The sequence below is a fragment of the Staurois parvus genome, unplaced genomic scaffold, assembly GCF_062004578.1.
Source record: "Staurois parvus isolate SC_StPar_1 unplaced genomic scaffold, SC_StPar_1.0 ptg000905l, whole genome shotgun sequence".
Taxonomy (NCBI): domain Eukaryota; kingdom Metazoa; phylum Chordata; class Amphibia; order Anura; family Ranidae; genus Staurois; species Staurois parvus.
The window spans coordinates 65,138-70,547 of NW_028318701.1; positions in this window are offsets into that span (position 1 = coordinate 65,138).

Consider the following 5,410-nt stretch of genomic DNA (forward strand, 5'->3'; position numbering starts at 1 on the left):
CCACCTGTACATGAGTTCTCTCCAACCACGAGTTCCACCTGTACACGAGTTCCATCCAAACACGAGTTCCACCTGTACATGAGTTCTATCCAAATATGAGTTCCACCTGTACATGAGTTCCATCCAAACATGAGTTCCCCCTGTACATGAGTTCTTTCCAACCACGAGTTCCACCTGTACATGAGTTCTATCCAAACACGAGTTCCACCTGTACATGAATTCTATCCCAACACGAGTTCCACCTGTACATGAGTTCCATCCAAACACGAGTTCCACCTGTACATGAGTTCAATCCAAACACGAGTTCCACCTGTACATGAGTTCCATCCAAACATGAGTTCCATCTATACATTAGTTCTTTCCAAACATGAGTTCCACCTGTACATGAGTTTTATCCAAACATGAGTTCCACCTGTACATGAGTTCCATCCAAACACGAGTTCCACCTGTACATGAGTTCCATCCAAACACGAGTTCCACCTGTACGTGAGTTCTTTCCAAACACGAGTTCCACCTGTACATGAGTTCCATCCAAACACGAGTTCCACCTGTACATGAGTTCTTTCCAAACACGAGTTCCACCTGTACATGAGGTCCATCCAAACACGAGTTCCACCTGTACATGAGGTCCATCCAAACACGAGTTCCACCTGTACATGAGTTCTATCCAAACACGAGTTCCACCTGTACATGAGTTCTATCCAAACATGAGTTCCACCTGTACATGAATTCTATCCAAACACGAGTTCCACCTGTACATGAGTTCCATCCAAATGTGAGTTCCACCTGTACATGAGTTCTATCCAAACATGAGTTCCACCTGTACATGAGTTCCATCCAAACACAAGTTCCACCTGTACATGGGTTCTTTTCAAACACGAGTTCCACCTGTACATGAGTTCCACCACCCTGTCATTGTGGGGACTATTATGATCAATGGGCTCTTCCCGATACACAACTTGCATCATCTGAGTCTTCCAGTATGGAGAAGAGGTCCATGCCTGCCACTTATGGGGTAATGGTTCCACTTCCCTGTCTTCATGGAGATTTGTGCGGTCAATGGACTCTTCCCAATATGGTACCATATCCAGACCACTTCATCTGAGTCTTCCATTACAGAGGAGTGGTCCATATCTGCTGCACGTGGGTAATGTTCTGGTACCATGTCTTCATGGGGATTTCTATGGCCAATGGGTTCTTCCTATTGTAGTGCCATGCACAGACTGCATCATCTGAGTCTTCCGTTAAAGAAGGGTGGTCCATGTCTTCCACACATGGGTAATAGTTCCACCATCCCTGTCATTGTGGGGACTATTATGATCAATGGGATCTTCCCTATACACAACCTGCATCATCTGAGTCTTCCAGTATGGAGGAGCGGTCCATGCCTTCCACTCATGGGTAATGGTTTCACTTCCCTGACTTCTGAAGATTTGTGTGGTCAATGGACTCTTCCCGATGCACAACCTGCATCATCTGAGTCTTCCAGTATGGAGGAGAGGTCCATGCCTGCCATGCTGTCTTCATGGAGACTTGTGTGGTCAATGGACTCTTCCCAATGTAGTACAATATCCAGACCACTTCATCTGAGTCTTCCATTACAGAGGAGTGGTCCATGTCTGCCGCACATGGGTAATGTTCTGGTACCATGTCTTTATGGGGATTTCTATGGCCAATGCTCTCCTCCTACTGTGATGCCATGCACAGACTGCATCATCTGAGTCTTCCATTAAAGAGGGGTGGTCCATGTCTGCCGCACATGGGTAATGTTCTGGTACCATATCTTTATGGGGATTCCTATGGCCAATGGGCTCTTTCTAATGTAGTGCCATGCACAGACTGCATCATCTGAGTCTTCCGTTAAAGAAGGGTGGTCCATGTCTTCCACACATGGGTAATAGTTCCATCACCCTGTCATTGTGTGGACTATTATGATCAATGGGCTCTTCCCGATACACAACCTGCATCATCGGAGTCTTCCAGTATGGAGGAGTGATCCATGCCTACTGCTCATAGGTAATGGTTCCAGTTCCATGTCTTCATGGAGACTTGTGTGGTCAATGGACTCTTCCAAATATGGTAACATATCCAGACTGCTTCGTCTGAGTCTTCCATTACAGAGGAGTGGTCCATGTTTGCTGCACGTGGGTAATATTCTGGTACCATGTCTTCATGGGGATTTCTATGGCCAATGGGCACAGACTGCATCATCTGAGTCTTCCGTTACAGAAGAGTTGTCCAGGTCTTTCACACATGGGTATTAGATCCACCACCCTTTCTTGGTGGGGACTTTTATGATTGATGGGCTCTTCCCAATGTGGCACCGTACACAACATGCGTCATCTGAGTCTTCCAGCATATAGGAGTGGTCCATGCCTGACACACATGGGTAATGGTTCCAGTTCCCTGTCTTCATGGAGACTTGATTGGCTTTTCCCAATGTGGCACCATACATAACCTGCATCATCTGAGTCTTCCAGCATATCGGAGTGGTCCATGCTTGATGCACATGGGTAATGGTTCCAGTTCCCTGTCTTTATGGAGACTTATATGGTCGATGGACTATTCCCAATGTGGTACCATATGCCGATTGCTTCATATGCGTCTTAAATTTTAGAGGAGTGGTCCATGTCTGATGCACATGGGTAATATTTCCAGCACCTTGTCTTTATGGAGACTTATACGGTTGATGGGCTTTTCCCAATGTGGCACCATACACAACCTGCATCATCTGAGTCTTCCAGCATATTGGAGTGGTCCATGCTTGATGCACGTGGGTAATGGTTCCAGTGCCATGTCTTCATGGAGACTTACATAGTTGATGGGCTCTTCCCAATGTGGTGTCACATTGCTGCATCTCGCTTCATCTCATTCTTCTGGTATAGAGGAGCTGTTCATATCTGCTGCACATGGGTAATGTTCTATGGTCAATGGGCTCTTTCCAATGTGGTGCCATATGCGGACCACATAACCTGAGTCTTCTCTTACAGAAGAGCAGTTCATATCTGCTGCACATGGGTAATATTCCAGTACCATGTCTTCAAGTTGACTTCTTTGGCCAGTGAGCTCTTCCCTTGGTATTTGACCTGTTGGGGGTCATCACTGGACAGAGCCGTAGATTCTACATCTGACAGACTCAACAGGAACAGGCGCTTTTGGAGGGGACTCCAGGCTAGCCTCTTGCCTACTGACCATTGTCCTTGGCATTTGAAGGGGCTCTATTTTTTGGGAGGTGTGTGCCTGCAAGAACCTTTGGAGTAGTTTTACTTCGGATTCAAGGATTCAAGTCTATGTCTCCCCAAAACACAAAGACTCTGAGAACTGGAGGACCAGGATACAGATTTGGGGTCTCTGTGCCCAAACCAGCACTGACTGCTTCAACCACCCCTCATATACTCAGAGACTCAGAGCAGATGTTAATATAATCAGCTCAAAACAACCTGATGCTGATGTCTCCTGCCGTAATCTGTTTACGAAGGTGTCATGTGTTTACCGTTGTCTTTCTCTCATTGTTAATTGGGTCACCTATTGTTTCTGTCTGTTGGCTAGTCCTCCAGGAGGTTCCTACATGACGGGATTAGTCTTGTGTCAACTTTACCTTGTTACCTAATCTGTGTGGGATGTTTATCCTAATGTGTAATGTTTGTTTTTATTGTTCATGTGGGGACTGCCCCTATTTCTGAAGTGTATAAAAACCCGTATTTCTGTTCAATAAGGAGTTTCTTGTTGCACCTAAGCTAGTCTCATCTAGTCTTGGGTGTGATGCCCAGCTATAATACTTTGGTCCTGTGTCCCAGTGGCGAGGAAGCAGTTCTCTGATGGAATCACCCAATCAGGGTGGCAGGTGGTCCGTCACATTTTGTGGCAAGCAGTGAGATTGCTTCCTCCCTTCAGAGCAATCCAAACTACCCCTGGGATTATGGATGAAGAAGGACAGGAAATGGCAGCTGAATTTTAGTGGAGACTGCAGGAAGCTCTGGCCCAGTTTGATGGCCCTGTCTCGGCAGAAGGCGAGCTGGACAGCAAGGATGTGATTCAAAGAGAACTGTGGAATGAGGCTCTCGGGGAGGTTCAGATTCTCCGAGGAGAATTACTTCTAACCACAGAGCAGCAATTTTGTGATCAGCTTGCATTGAGGATACCATTCCTTGGAGAGCATCCTCGGGAGGAATGGCTGATGGAGCTGGAGAGGTTGGTCCAGATGGAAATGGTTCTGGACAATGGGTATCACGAGCTGCAATGGTATGCTACCCAAGTGTGTCCTTGGCTGAAGAACAGTAGTTCCATGGAAGGCTATTACTTCAGCGGCCTGGGATTGATACTTGAGACACTTCAGGAGGATCCATATTTCGGAAGTGCGTCGGAGTGGAGATGGGAGGACATGTGAGATTTTAGGAAGTTGGAACTTCCCAGTGAGCTCGGATTGAGCCCTGACTTGGACTTTATAGTTACACAAGAATGGGAGCCGGAACAAGCATAAAAAGACTGTTCGACCGAACTCACAAGTACCAACACTCAAGGATGTTATGGATTATGAGTCACCCGCCGAAGCACTGGCACTAGGCCCAAGTGCTGCCAGACTGGGCCCTGGATTTTCAGCAATTCCACTTGGGATTTAATAGACTTTTCTGCTGGGGAGGGACAACCCAGTGAGCCTCCAGCAAAAAAGCTGGCATGAAGGCAGAGTGCTGCTGACCTCTAACTACAACAACCGGTGGCCCTGGAGGATTTGCAGAAGGCCACTGAAATGTCATTTTACTTCCCAGTGGAAGAGCTGGCATCAGGGCAGAGCACCACTGACCTGTGCCCAGCAACAACAGCACTTCCGGAGCTCCAGGGAGCCAGGGCCGGCATCCTTCTCCCTAGCAGCAGGCCGATGCAGTGGAACTCTTAACCCCAGCAAAAGCACAGGACAGAGGGACTACTACCTCTGCTCAACACTTATAGCGACACAGGAACCTCAGGGAGAAGTAGGCAGCGTTTCATCTCCCCAGTGGCAGTTCCACAGTCTGGGAGAAGAGGTGGTTGTCCTCCCTCCCCAGCGGCGGATCTACAGCACGGAAGAGGAGGTGGTCATTCTCACTCCTCAGCAGGGGCGGACTGACAACTCATGGGGCCCCCAGGCAATAGGGGATCATGGGGCCCCTGTGTCCTTGCCCAAACTCATAAAAGCCTATGAAAAAAGGTAACGGGGCATCTCATGGGGCCCCCTACTGACCCCAGGCCCTCGGGCAGTGCCCGAGTTTCCAAATGATCAGTCCGCCCCTGCTCCCCAGTGAAAGATCCACAGCCTGGGAGTGGAGGAACCCATCCTCCCTCCCCAACAGTTAGCTAGAGCAGAGGATGTGGGGACCCCAGCTGAAGCGCTAGCAACAGGATCTGTGCTGCTGGCCTCTGTCTAGCACCTGCC